The sequence below is a fragment of the Cervus canadensis genome, chromosome 20 (assembly GCF_019320065.1).
Source record: "Cervus canadensis isolate Bull #8, Minnesota chromosome 20, ASM1932006v1, whole genome shotgun sequence".
Lineage (NCBI taxonomy): Eukaryota > Metazoa > Chordata > Mammalia > Artiodactyla > Cervidae > Cervus > Cervus canadensis.
In genome coordinates, this window is record NC_057405.1 from 42,381,265 (window position 1) to 42,397,092 (window position 15,828).

Consider the following 15,828-nt stretch of genomic DNA (forward strand, 5'->3'; position numbering starts at 1 on the left):
GGTTAAATAAATTAAATATAGTATCCTTCCTTGGGGAAAGAGTCCATAGCTTTTTAAAGGGGTCCATAGCTTTTTGAATGAGTAGGGATTTGGACAGACATTAAATGATTACAAATTGTGATTATTTCTATGAAGTATAGCACGCTATGAGAGTAAAACAAGGAAATTTAATTTATGTGGGTAGAGTCAGAGAAGGTCTGAACATGGAAGTGATAGTAAAACTGAGAACTTTAGAGTGAACAGGCATTAACCGTGTCAAGACAACAGTGCCTGTGCACTTAAGTGTATGTAGTTGGGTTTCAGGAGAGTAGACAAGAAGAGTGTTCCTCCTCAGAGAATCAGAAAGGACTATGCTTGCAGGTTTCAGGAAAAGAAGAAAGAATAGCGTGAGGAGAAACTCCAAGTTAAATAAAAGCATGTGAAAAAATACTATGGTCCACTTATGAAGGAAACTAAAATGTGGCATCATTTTTGATGGACTATAATAGAAGATGCTCCTTTTGATATTGCTTAAGCAGTATAGGTGAAAGGTAGACTATAGTCCCTTGAATGATATGAGGTGAGCAAGTGGAGATGGCTTATAGAAACAACTGTGCTGTAAATCTTATCTTTGCAAATAATTTGGAAAGAAAACGTTTAATAAGCTTAACTAAAAAGGGAGTTTTAAAGATGAATTTTATAGTTTCCTCAGGTTAGGATTTATGTCAAGAACAAACTGGAATCAGGGACTGGAGCTTGTGTAGCTCCGACCAATCACCCTGTATCTTTCTTTTTCAAAATTTTTAAAAAATCTTAAAATTAAAAAAAAATTTTTATTTATTTTTTGGTGACTCTGATCCTTCGTTTCTGTGTGTAGGCTTTCTCTAGCTGTGGTGAGCAGGGGCTACTCTCTAGTTGAGGTGTGTGATCCTCTCATCAGGGTGGCTTTTCTTGTTGTAAAGCGCGGGCTTTAAGTGCACGGGTTTCAGTAGTTGTGGCTTCTGGAATCTAGAGTCCAGGATCAATATTTGTGGCGCACAGTCTCAGTTACCCCGAGGCATGTGGGATCTTCCTGGACCAGGGATCAACCCCGTGTCCCCTGTATTGGCAGGTGGATTCTTTTTAAAATATATATATATTTTAATTTCATTGGAGTATAGTTGATTTTTATTTATTTATTTTAATTAACTTATCTAATTGGAGGCTAATTACTTTACAAGCTGGACCACTAGGTAAGTCTACTGTCTAACTTTCTTTTGCATTGAATCTTCAATCTACATCTGCTGTTCTGTCCTCATCCCCTTCTTGTTTTGAATGTGACTGCATCTCGATCCAGAAAGCACAGTCTTCATATTCTTGCATTTTGAACACAAAGTCACACATTTTAAAATGACCTAATTACACAAAGTTAAATTTTTCATTTAAAATCTTCTTGTGGAACTAAAACTGAAGGTATATTTATTCAAGCCAGTCATAAAAATTTTAGAAATTCAAAAGCTTATCAGTAATAACCACTTGGTTGATATTTAAATAAGCTCAAATATGGAAGTATAAGTTAAAATAGATATGAAGTACTTATTGAGATCACAAGTTTGAGAGTTAGTTTTCATCATCAAAATTACAGTGTAATTAAGTGGATTCTTTTCACTCGTCTTATTCTTTACCAAAGACATCAAGTTCTCAACATATATAATAATTAGAATGAGAGAGTTGATAAAAGCTAAGGCCACTCTAATATCTCAAAAACCTCAGGATGTATTGCTAGTAAGCCCATTTTGTTGCCTTCATGATGCTTGTTTCAAATTTATCAACTGTTTTCAAAATTTTGACCCATTCTTTCCTGAAATCATAAATAAAAACAGAAGCCTTTAGATGAATGTACTCCTTACTTATTTTCCCAACATCAATCTCAAACCTGCCTACAAAAAGATAATAGTGAGAGGAATCTGTAACTGAAAAGAGGTGTAGGCAAAGAGAAAATTAAAAAAAAAAATTGGAGAAACTAGAACAAGTTGAATATTCTAGGTCAAAACCAGTAGAAAAAGTAAAACAATAACATTAAAGGGTACTTAGAAATAGAAAGGAAAAAAATGATAATAGTATAGTCTAGAGAAAGTAGGAGAGAATGAAATCCACAAGCACATGTGAAAAGATTGTTCTTGGCTTGGGGAATGGACATTTCTTCTTTGTGTTAGGGGAAGATGAGGGTCCAGATATAACAAAACCCATATTTTCATTTCTCAGGGATAGAGATAATATTTAATGACTTCTTTTAGCAAAAATGATAGAACTTTGATATTTTAACTGACAATATGAACAGCTCTAATTATTTTGCAGGGGACAAATTATAGACCCCATCTAAAGCGCTTCCTGCAACTGACTATAATGTAGCCATAAACCTAGACAAAACTTGAGTGGACACTTTACAAAATCAAAATTTGTCTCCTTATTGCAAAATTCAGACTTAAATTGAAGAAAGTAGGGAAAATGACTAGACCATTCAGGTATGACCTAAATCAAATCCCTTATGATTATATAGTAGAAGTGATAAATAGATTCAAGGGATAGATCTGATAGCATGCCTGAAGAACTATGGAGGGAGGTTCGTGACACTGTACAGGAGACAGCGATCAAAACTAACCCCAAGAAAAAGAAATGCAAAAAGGCAAAATGGTTGTCTGAGGAGGCCTTACAAATAGGTGAGAAAAAAAGAGAAGCTAAAAGCAAAGAAGAAAAGGAAAGATATACCCATCTGAATGCAGAGTTCCAAAGAATAGCAAGGAGAGAGATAAGAAAGCCTTCTTCAATGCAAAGAATAGAGGAAAACAATAGAATGGGAAAGAGTAGAGAACACATCAAAATATTAGAACTACCAAGGGAACATTTCATGCAAAGATGGGCATAATAAAAGACAGAAGTGGTATGGACCTAACAGAAGCATAAGATATTAACAAAATGTGGCAAGACAGAAGAACTATACATAAAAGATCTTCATGACCCAGATAACCATGATGGTGTGATCACTCACCTAGAGCCAGACATCCTGGTCTATGAAGTTAACTTAGCCTTAGAAAGCATCACCACGAACAAAGCTAGTGGAGGTGATGGAATTCCGGTTGAGCTATTTCAAACCCTAAAAGATGATGCTGTGAAAGTGCTGCCTTCAATATGCCAGCAAATTTGGAAAACTGAGCAGTGGTCACAGGACTGGAAAAGGTCAGTTTTCATTCCAATCCCCAAAAAAGGCAATGCCAAAGAATGCTCAAACTACCGCACAATTGAACTCATCTCACATGCTAGCAGAGTAATGTTCAAAATTCTCCACGGCAAGCTTCAACAGTACATGAACTGTGAACTTCCAGATGTTCAAGCTGGATTTAGAAAAGGCAGACAAAGCAGAGATCAAATTGCCAACATCCATTGGATCATCAAAAAAGCAAGAGAGTTCCAGAAAAACTTCTACTTCATTGACTACACCAAAGCCTTTGTGGATCACAACAAACTGTGGAACATTCTTCAAGAGATGGGAATACCAGATGACCTGACCTGCCTCCTGAGAAATCAGTATGCAGGTCAAGAAGCAACAGTTAGAAATGGATATGGAAAAACAGACTCGTTCCAAATTGGGAAAGGAAGACCTCAAGTCTGTACATTGTCACCCTGCTTATTTAACTTCTATGCAGAGTACATCATGCAAAACGCCAGGCTGGATGAAGCTCAAGCACAATCAAGATTGCCGGGAGAAATATCAGTAACCTCAGATATACAGATGATACCGCCCTTGTGTCAGAAAGCAAAGAAGAACTAAAGAGCCTCTTGATGGAAGTGATAGAGGAGAGTGAAAAAGCTGGCTTAAAACTCAGCATTCAAAAAACTAAGATCATGGCATCCAGTCCCATCATTTCATGGCAAATAGATGGGGAAACAATGGAAACAGTGACAGACTTTATTTTCTTCAGCTCCAAAATCACTGCAGTTGGTGACTTTAGCCATGAAATTAAAAGATGCTTGCTCCTTGGAAGAAAAGCTATGACCAACTGAGACAGCATATTAAAAAGCAGAGACATTACTTTCCCAACAAAGGTCCGTCTAGTCAAAGCTATGATTTTTCCAGTAGTCACATATGGATGTGAGAGTTGGACCATGAAGAAGGCTGAGCACTGAAGAATTGATGCTTTTGAACTGTGGTGTTTCAGAAGACTCTTAAGAGTCCTTTGGACTCAAGGAGATCCAATCAGTCAATCCTAAAGGAAATCAGTCCTGAATATTCATTGGAAGGATGATGCTGAAACTGAAACTCCAATACTTTGGCCACCTGTTGCTAAGAGCTGACTCATTTGAAAAGACCCTGATGCTGGGAAAGATTGAAGGCAGGAGAAGAAAGGAATGACTGAGGATGAGATGTTGGATGACTTCACCGACTCAATGTACATAAGTTTGAGCTAGCTCTGGAGTTGGTGATGGACAGGGAAGCCTGGCTTGCTGCAGTCTATGATGTCATGAAGGGTTGGACATGACTGAGTGACTGAACTGTACTGAACTGAGATTTTACAAATGCTTGGCATCAGACACATTTTCTTTCAAACAGTACACAGAGTACTTTTACCTTGGGTTCTTGGGAAGTGCCCGGTGAGGATATTTCTACCTTTAATCTGCTGTCAGACTAGATGAAATGAAATATTAACTTTAAATTATTCTTGAATTATAAGGAATTTAGAGATTTCATATCTAGACTCTCTTCCTATCCACTTATTTCAGACTTACTCCAGAGCATTGCCTCCTTTTCCAGCACTTTCTGATGTGTTCAGTAAAGTAATATATATATATATACACACACACACATACAATTTGTTCTTGTTTCTTTTTTATTTTTGTAAATTCAATGAACATATGCAAACAGTTTTCTTCTGTAACAGGAGTTAGGATTCTTCTTCCTAATTTGTTACTGACGACAATGTTTACTTTTTTCACTCTTCAAAATAAGAGTTCCAGAATTTAGTTTTTAACTCAATTCTTTTAGCTTTCCTAAGCCAGTCATTCCTGCAAGTTGTAATTTTTAATATTTTATTGTGTTGCTTCCAGTTTCATGGTATGTAGGCCATCACAGATGCATTTGGGAAGGAGATAGGTTATCAGTAAAGTAATTTTAAATAGGAAATGACTAACTCATAAATCTATTTTATTGAGCTGATATCTTTTTATTACTAGCATAAGATATTAAGCACTGTGGATAACATGTTGAATAGTAAGACCATATTAGCAAGCTGCAATCGGGGTTTTGTTTAAAATATAACTTCAAAGTCTAAGGCATGTTTTGAAAAGCTAATAAATTGCTTATAACACTTGCAAAATAATATGTTGCTATAATGTGATCAAAGATTTTATATTTGTATAATAATTTATGTCTCCTTGAATCATGTAGAGAGAGGACATTGAAATCTTGCTCATTTTAGCAACCTTTATTTTTCAACCTGATAAGCAGAGATGTATTCAGCATTTGATTACAGTTTATACAACAAAAGCTTACTTATTTGGTGTATTTTCAGTTCAGAGATTCCTTTTGATTTGGCCCTAAATTGTTATTCTGAATATAGATGAGGATGGACAGTATGTAGTGTCAGCTTATTACTGGACTTAAATCTTGTAATGGCTCCATATTGTAGTACTTAGCAAAGTGCCAGGCCCTTACCCCTCTGCAACCTCCTTTTGATCTCTAATTGATTCATGTTGATGAACTCATATGATATAGACAGTTTATGGTCATGTGATCTGTATCTTGTTTTTATTTATCTATTTTCTTAAAAAGATAGTAGCTCTCAACTTTTGAAGATGGAACAGAAAGAAAAGCAAGTGATTTGCCGACAACTTGGAGAAAAATTGTTTTAATCATCGTGTTAAACCAGGAGGTTCTGTTTGACAGAGGTAGTTTAAAAATTTAGAAAAGGCAGGTAAAGCATGAGTAGGATTTGTTATTTATAGTGAGTTTTGAAATTCTACTTCAAAAATATATGTTATACTTTATAGTTCAGTACAAAGCAGTATGTATTTTATATAACGACTAAAGATCAAAAGCTAGCTAATATCAAAAGTGATAGAAGAATAATAAAAAATTGATGGATTAATGAATTGAATTTTCTCTTAACCTATGCTACTAATTTCCTAAGTTATGGTTACTAAATAAATAAATACCATGTTTCTTTAAAAATGTACTGATAGATAAAATAATAGTTTATTTTATAAGTACATTGAATATTCATGAGAGTTCATTTTATATACATGAAAAGGAGACGTAGCTCATTTTTATGCATTTGGTCAACATTGTGATTAAGTGGTTTCCTATATTTCAGTAAAGATCTAATTAGACTTTTAAATTTGAACTAAAATACAAGCTCAGTCTGTGAATTAATTTTTTATTATCTTTTAATCTATATAAGTTTTGGCTTATCTGGCCAGTTAGGTTATATACTTTAAGTGTTATCAAAGATAGGTTGATGAATCAGTTGCTTTTGAAGCTAAGGCTCTAGGCTGTAGACTTGACTTGTAGCCCTAAACTGTACTTCAGTCTTGGATATTCCACAAATTGTCTATGATGAATAATAATGTGGAGTTATTATTTCAACCAGGGGAAAAAAAAACACTTAAATCAGATACCACTTGCTTTTCTTTAAAAAATAATGTATTGAATGCTTCCTAAGTGCAAGCACTTTGAACTACCTCATTTAAAACTTATACCAAACTTGAATCCTTTTTGCAGGTGGGGAAACTAGGACTTAAAAAGGGTTAAATAGTTTTCTAAAGTTACAAGAATAATAAAAAGTGATCCTTGTAGAATAAACTTACAATTACCAAAAGGGAATGGAGGAGGGATAAATTAGGAATTTGGGACTAACAGATACACACTACTATGTATAAAATAGATAAACAACAAAGACCTAATGTAGCACAGGGAACTATATTCAATGTTTTGTAATAACCTATAACAGAAAAGAATGAAAAATTATACATATGTATGTATAACTCATATATATATATATGTATGTATGACCCATACATATGTATATATAACTGAATGAATTTGCTGTATATCTGAAACATTATAAATCAACCATGCTTCATTTTTTTTTAAGTGATGCTTGGGTTGAAATTTAGGTTCATTTGATTCTTCAGGGTAGAGATTTTTGTTTTTTAATTATACCACCTTCCTTTTTTTGTTTATAAGGAAAAAAGTTACTATTATACTGATATTTGTGAAAAATAATCAACCAGATTCCTTCATGATGCCTCAAATCACAAACATGAACATATTTTAGAAGCTTCCACATGAATCACTTTCTATTAGTAATCACTGGTAATTTTGTATATCGTTGCACCATAAAATCATTACCTTTTCCATTTTGATTTGGGTTTTCTATCTTAATAATGGACAGTTGTCCACTAATTAGAACACTAAATCAGTTTTGCACATCATTGTTTGCTTTTTTTATAGAGAGAGTAGGTGGTAATATAATAAACAATGTCATTCAAAATTCTGTTTTTAATTTATCTTAAACCTTGGATTAAGACTAAAATTAATTATCCCTCTTCCCAGTCTCTTTATAGCCCTTATAAGTGCCAGCAATTGGTTTATATTTGTTTAACTATTTATGTGGTGGGAGAGGGTGATTTTCTACATATGCACATCAAACATGAGAGTTATTCTGAGAGAATATGAAGCCGCAGCAGCATTTGGCTTAGGTCAATGAGAACCAAGACATGATAATTTGTTCCAAAGACAAGCTGTAAGTTATCCTATGTCATGGACTTCAAAATCACTTGTAAGTACTCAAAAGAGTAAATTTTAAAAGCCTGGCACCCAAGGTTATAACTTAGGATGAAAAATCCTTCAAGACACACAGATGGCAATCTAATTATTCATGCATACAATTTTTACATATGTTCATAAGTAATCATGTAACTGAACCTATTGAACTGCTTTGAAATCCAAGAAATTTTACAATTTTAAAATTTATTCAATTCTAAACCAGATTACAGAATGTTCTTTGAGGAAAGTACTGTTATTCCTGTCTAATTGATTCAATAACTAAATCAACTTAGATTTTCTTTAAAAATTTATGTTTTTCATTTTGAAGATTTAAAAATTAAAATACACACACATAGGGTCTGGCCCAATAGGCATTAATAATTAAAACAGAGCTTTGTTACATCTTTGCTATGTTATATCTTTATTTATCTACAGGTAAACTAGTTAATTTTAAAAATAAGAATGAATTTCTGTTACTTTGTCAAAGAAACAAATGTGGTTATGTATCTTGACTATGTTCATTTCTGGAATACTTGAGTGCAGGATAGTATATCATTTTTGAGAATACTTATTAAATAGGGAAATCCCTGTAGTCGTGTGTGATTGTCATGGCTTTACTTTCCAACAGAGTGTACTAAAAATTGTAGCAAAGGCTTTATTCAACAAAATAAAACCATATAGCCACATTCACTGCTTCTGATTTATCACCATTATTTTTGACTTGGAATATCCCTCCCTAGGCATGCTGTTTTATGCCTTGTGATTCAGAGTGCCCTTTTATAGCATGCTGTAGTACTTCAGAAGGAGACAGCCCCAGTTCCTAACATTGCCATAAATCAGAGAGTCTGTAGCTATGGCAGTACTTGCAGGTTATTCTACCCTAGAGTCTCTGATTTTGGGTTTTTTTCTTTTTCTTTTATCATTGAAAATGGATTCTGTTCTGGAAGGCTTAGGTATTTGTAGGTCATTTTCTTAAATGAAAGAAGTTTTGCCTGTGTGGACTGTTTGCACTTTAGTCTTAGGTATAATTTCTTTCATCTTATATTTTTAGTCTGAGTTTCCCTTGAATTCAAACATAACTTTCCACACTAGAAATGTTCCTTCTCCAAAAGTGCCTTGCTCTCTTTAGCTTTAATCGGTAGCTTTAATCATTTTCTCTTAGATGTAGGCTGATAATAACTCATAATATGTTCCCTTCAATGGGCATTGCATTTTAATAAAGAATATAAATATAAAAACTCTAACGGTGACATTTCAAGCCAAGGGGGTAGTTCTTGCCGGGGGCCTCTCATTGTTCTCATGCCAGACCAGATCAGAACTTGTGTAAATCTTTAAGCCTGTCTTCTACAGTGGGTGTCAAGAGAAGAATATTCTAGTGTCACAGGTATTCATGTTACTTTTCTCACCCTGCAATATTATATGGGTTTTCTCTGTGTCTATATTTCTTCATTTTGATGTGTGCACTGAACATATTTTGTTGACATTATTCATTCTTTTGTTCAATGATTAGACTTTATCACTGCTCTTTGTACTTTCTCCCTTGTTTCTTCTGTGAGAAGAGTGTGATTGATACACCTGTATTGATGCTTGAACACTTCAGCAGAGTGACCATCACTTTATATACAGAAAAGTTGGCTTCAGTCAGCAAAACATCAGGTTAAAAAAGGGAAGTATCACAAAATTCTGAAGCTAGTAGCGATAATGAAAATATAAGCAAGAAATATTGTTAAATGAAAGATGTTTCCAGAGTATCAGTAAGCAGTCACATCTTAAAAAATAGAGAAACTACTCTTAATGAAACTATAGGGATAGATACATGCCATTATGAATTTGTCTAAACCATAAAACGTACAATACCAAGAGTATATTCTAATAGAAACTACGGTCTTTGGATGATGAGTTTGTATTAATGTCAGTTCATCATCAATGGTCCATTTGTTCAGTTGTGACAAATGTATACTATTCAGGTAAGAGGATGTTGATAATGAGAGCCGTTCTGCATATATAGGGGTAGGGAGCATATGGGAAATCTTTATACCTTCCTCTCAATTTTGCTGTGAACCTAAAACTGCTCTAAAAAATTAATCTACTAAAACATAATATAAATGAAAATTAAAGATGGCATATATTAATGTATTGCTTTAGTTCATTGTAAGAAAACAAGAGAATTAACAAAACAAATGAAGATATGAAGAACAATAACAGCTCGATTTATTGCCTGTTTATTTTATGACACATATTATGCTAAGGAAACTGAATAACTTAACTAATTAAATTCTCACAGTGACCCTGTGAGAAAGTATCATTATTATCCCCTTTCACAGGTGAGGAAACTGAGATTAGGGATGTTTAGTAAAACACAAAATGCCACACAGCTGGGCGAAGAGCCAGGATTTAAACCCAAGGCTGCTAGACTGCAAATGTCTAATCATTAATGCACTGATCCATCTATTCACGTTGTATATATTTTGTATTTGTATTATAGTGCAGGAAAGGACTGTAGATGATAGAAAAGAATAGGAAGTAGGTGGACATAGCACACTAATTTCATGTTTTGGTACATGCATGGGTATTACTTGAACATTTTATAAATAGGGTGGATCATGCATTTCTTGCCTAATTAAGAAAGAAAGCAATGTTGAATTTATAGTAAAAAGAAAAAAAAAAAAAACATTACAAGGTTAGGATTTTTTTTTCCTTAAGTTTATTAAAGGCACCTTCCATTAACCACTTATTTAGAACCAAAACAAAATTTTGTTTTGTCAACAAAACCAAATCTAATTCATTAAGGAGAGTTATAGCTTGCTTTTAAATAAGGTTGAATGAGACTCCTTAGTTTTTCTTAATTTGTGTCTTCCTTCTCTTCTTTTTCTTTTCCTGTTTCTCCCTCCCCTGCCTCCCCTCCCCTACCTTCCTTCCTTTAGAATCCTTTGGAAATGTATCACTCCAGTAAATGAGGACCGGGGTGGGAAAATAAAGGAAGAGACTATTGTATGGGTGGCAGTCTGAAGGTCAACTTCAGAAAAGATGACTCTCTGACTCATTACATACCTATAACCTCACCCATGATAGGAACAAGATAACCTATATGTTTAATGATTCTATCAGTCATTCCAAATAGACACTAGACAAAAACTAGATGAATAGCTAAAAGGCCTTTATTACTGGGCATCTGAATGGTTTTGTAGTGCCTCACATCAAGTTTTATTTAATTGTTTTTCATAATAAATGCACTTTGACTAACGGATAAATGTTTTCTCATGCACATGTTCATTCATTTTGTGACTATATGAGACTATGTTAGGAGCTCATGATACATCTTCACTTATCATTTCAAGATCCCTGAATGACTGGTATTAAAATCTTATTATAGTTAAGAATGAGCCAAATCGTCAGTTACTGTAGCCTAAAGCTACAGTGAAAATTTTGGAGCCAGGATTCAAACCTAGTTTGGTCTCTCACCTCAGCTCATTTCTTTCCACTATAATATTCTGCTTCCTGATGTTCAGAAATATTTAGCTGATTTATCCTGCCCTCTTCGTGTGTGTGTGCATGTGTGGGCTCAGTCATGTCCAACTCTTTGCTTTTGCTTATCCACCTTTGGGTGCTAAATAGCCTTTAAAATCTGAAATTTTCCTTGGAAAAATTGTGGCTTTGGTGTCCATTGTGTGATGCCACGTTGCTTATATTGACCTCAAAAAGAAATGTATAAACCTAATGGTGATTAAGTATCACCCAAGAGAACAATAGAAGCAGTCTATGGCCTAGACTAGAATAAAGCAGTCTAGTTAGTTTGGCTTCATTCTTCTCTAGGGAGAACAACTCAAATCAAGTGTGGGGTAGTTTCTATTGGAATGAAAATAACCTGGGCATTGCAGAGTGCATGAGAATAGAAGGGAAGGTTAAGAGAACTGTCAGCTTCTTTTAGTGAGAGAGTAACAATAATGAAGCAGTACAAGAGGCCTTATACCTTTCAGGAAAGATAAACAAAGCTACATACTGTTCTTGAAAATGTGAATGGAAAGAGAAATATAGTAAAGGCTCTATATCTCTTTTCACTTAAAAACATTCTACTCATCAAAGCTATTGAAGACTTTGTCACCCACTATTATAGTTATTCAAGTTGATTTGAGATAAAATAGTTCTAGCTCTCTGATTAAACAGGTTCTTATATTAGGAATGATTTAGGAAAGAATGGGATTTGTTATAAGCTATTAAAGATATGTTAAAGTATTAAAATTTTTTAAGTGAAGGTCGGTGTTACAAATGAGCATGAAATAAATACTAAATCATGTACATTGTTTAATTCAGCCACATAAAACTAAACGTTTTTGTTTTACATGGAATGGGAGGGTGGAGAAGAAAACTTTGTCAGTTAATTTTATTTTTCAATCTAATTCTCTTGTTGGTACAATGATTTGGAATCCAATATACCTTTCAATCAATTTCTAAATTTCATTTATTTAGATCTACTAAATTAGAATGTATAAGGATATATTTTGAAATATTTCAAGTTGATTCTGATATCTACCTGTGATTTGATCTAAAATGGAAAGTTGTTGATTTCCTACACACCACACATTTTAAATACATATATACACACACACATACAAATACAGGACATATAAATATATCTATATTTACAGATATATAAATATATATATAGATCTCTATATATCTATATGTAAATTATCTATATATATCCTCTTCAGACTGAAAACATCCTAAGATAGAATATTGTCTCATTCATTGTTTTATTGGCATTGTTGTATCCCTTGTGCCTAGAACCCAGAGCCTGGTTCCTAAGAAGCATCTCAGAACATACTAGTCAAAAGAAATAATAATTCTCAGAGGAGTTGGGTGGCAAGAATAGTGTTAGTTATCCAACTATCAGATTATCCACAGTTAGGGAAGCAGGTCCTAAGCACTACCTTAGTAGTGTTGTGAGACCTCAGACTCTGGGGATAAAATGGGGGGTACTGAGAAGGCCAAATGGGAAAGCTAGTCTTGTTAATCCCCTTCATGGAGCAATGCCTTGTCCTGGCAAAGGGGCTTATGTAACTCAATCAAGTTATGAGCCACGCCATGTAGGGCCACACAAGACAACGGGTCATAGTGAAGAGTTCTGACAAAACATGGATCACTGGAGGAGGAAATGGCAACCCACTCCACTATTCTTGCTGTGAGAACCCCAAGAACTGTTCAGTTCAGTTGCTCAGTTGTGTCTGACCCTTTGCCACCCCATGGACTGCAGCATGCCAGGCTTCCCTGTCCTTCACCAACTCCCAGAGCTTGCTCAAACTCATGTCCATCGAGTTGGTGATGCCATCCAACCGTCTCATCCTCTGTATTCCCCTTTGCTACCTGTCTTCAGTCTTTCCCAGTATCAGGGTCTTTTCCAATTAGTCAGTTCTCCACATCAGGTGGCCAAAGTATTGGAACTTCAGTTTTAGCATCGGTCCTTCCGATGAATATTCAGGATTGATTTCCTTGAGAATGGACTGGTTTGATCTCCTTGCAGTCCAAGGGACTCTCAAGAATCTTCTCCAACACCACAGTTCAGTAGTATCAGTTCTTCAGCCTTCAGCTTTCTTTATGGTCCAACTATCACATCCATACATGACTACTAGAAAAACCATAGCTTTGACTTACATGGACCTTTGTTGGCAAAGTAATGTCTCTGCATTTTAATATGCTGTCTAGTTTGGTCATAGCCTTTCTTCCAAGGAGCATCTTTTAATTTAATGGCTGCAGTCACCATCCTCAGTGATTTTGGAGCCCACAAAAATAAAGTCTATCACTGCTTCCATTGTTTCCCCATCTATTTGTCATGCAGTGATCAGACCGGATGCCGTGGTCTTAGTTTTCTGAATGTTGAGATTTAAGCTAACTTTTTCACTCTCCGCTTTCACTTTCATCAAGAAGCTCTTTAGTTCTTCTTCACTTTCTGCCATAAGGGTGGGGTCATCTGCATATCTGAGTTTATTGATATTTCTCCCAGCAATCTTGAATCCAGCTTCTGCCTCATCCAGCCCAGCGTTTCTCATGATGTACTCTGCATATAATTTAAATTAGCAGGGTGACGATATACAGCCTTGATGTACTGCTTTCCCAATTTGGAGCCAGTCTGTTGTTCCATGTCCAGCTCTAACTGTTGCTTCCTGACCTGTATACAGGTTTCTCAAGAGGCAGGTCAGGTGGTCTGGTATTCCCATATCTTGAAGAATTTTCCACTGTTTTTGGTGATCCACACAGTCAAATGCTTTGGCATAGTCAATAAAGCAGTAGATGTTTTTGTGGCACTTTCTTGGTTTTTCGATGATCCAGTGGATGTTGGCAATTTGATCTCTGGTTCCTCTGCCTTTTCTAAATGCAGTTTGAACATCCGGAAGTTCACGGTTCATGTATTGCTGAAGCCTGGCTTGGAGAATTTTGAGCATTACTTTACTAGTGTGTGAGATGAGTGCAATTTTTCTTCTTATTTCCCCATCATTGTTCAAGATGGTTGAGTCTTGAGCTCACGCTGCGATTGATCATGGTCAAAATTCCCCAGATTATTAAGATTTGTTTTTGTCATATATGGCATTTCATAAGAAAATACCTTTTTACCTAGTTTTGTTTATTAATGCATTTTAAGAACTTCAAGAGATGCCTGATACATAATAAAGATTCAATAAATATTTACTTAAGGATTAAAATTATCATGTTTTTGTGGAGATTTGAATTAGTCTGTGGTAGATTCTTCAGTTTATATCTTATCATCTTATAGAATAGTATATAGTCTTCTAAAGTCTCATTGGACTTTTCCAACAACAGCAGGTAGATAAGACTGTTACTATCCTAGCTGTTTTACACAAGAGAAAACTAAGGCCCAGAAAGATCAAATTTCTTCTTTTATTTCACAAATTTATATGTTTAGAATTAGAAAGATTTAAAATATTGTCTGCTTTAAATCATCTGCATTCCCAACAAAGCTTCTTATAGTTGAATTCTTTTAATGGTGAATAAGGTCTTGCCCCTGAAAACACTTCTGCCCATCCTCTTCATGCCACACAGCCTCCCGCTTTTATGTATGTGAAGTCATCTTGTATATGAGAGGCTTTCAACATTTGGGGGAAAAATAAGCAGATACCTTCTGAGAACTCTCTTGTCCTGACTAAACACTGGTTCCTTTAGCCATGCCTTGTGAGATGTGGTTTTGAGATGGTTTAACCACCTATTCCCTTGCTTCCACATATGCTTCAGTTAGTTTAGCTTTTTCAATCATTGTAGTCATGACTTAGCCCAACTTCTATTTATGAGTCCTAATGAAGTTCTACATGATTTATCTGCACTGTTTCATTTAATCTTTGCTGTAACTCAGAATCTTCACTAAAACAATCTAACTGATTACAGAAGCAAAAAGTCATTTGAGTTAACTTAAGGAAATTAAAAAGAGAAAAAAACAACATGGATTTCATGGCATGGGTGCTCTGAAACTCAATGGGAACTTTTGAAAAGCAGGAAGTTGCCTAGGTGTGGAGCTACATGGTCAGAAATTCTGACAAAGAAAAAGAAGACCTGACTAGGGATGAGATGTTGATAAAAAGGCTTGGCAGGGTTTATAACACAGAGCTGTCATATTTGTTTCATAGATAAATTGTCAAGGTTTTCTGGAAAATTGAGACTATTTTTTGATTCACCTAGTTGACTACTCATGCCTTAATAGACCTTTTACCAGCTTATAGCTAACTGATTTACCCTGATATATACATACATATGTATGTATGTGTATATATATATATTCCACCTTCAATGCATTTCCCATTTTTTGGTCACTCTTTCAACATGCTCCATACCACCAGACCCTGAGAAATTTCAGAGACAGAAGTTGTTTGAATTTTTTGTTGTATTTCCCATCCTCTGATATGCAATTGTCTTAACAATATATCTAGAATAGTTGCTACTTCTTGCTCACTTGGTGAGAACAATTTAATTGCTGTGATAGACCTTGAAACAGATCATCCCTGGATTGCTGACCTGTAGTAACTATGACATAATGCGTGTTG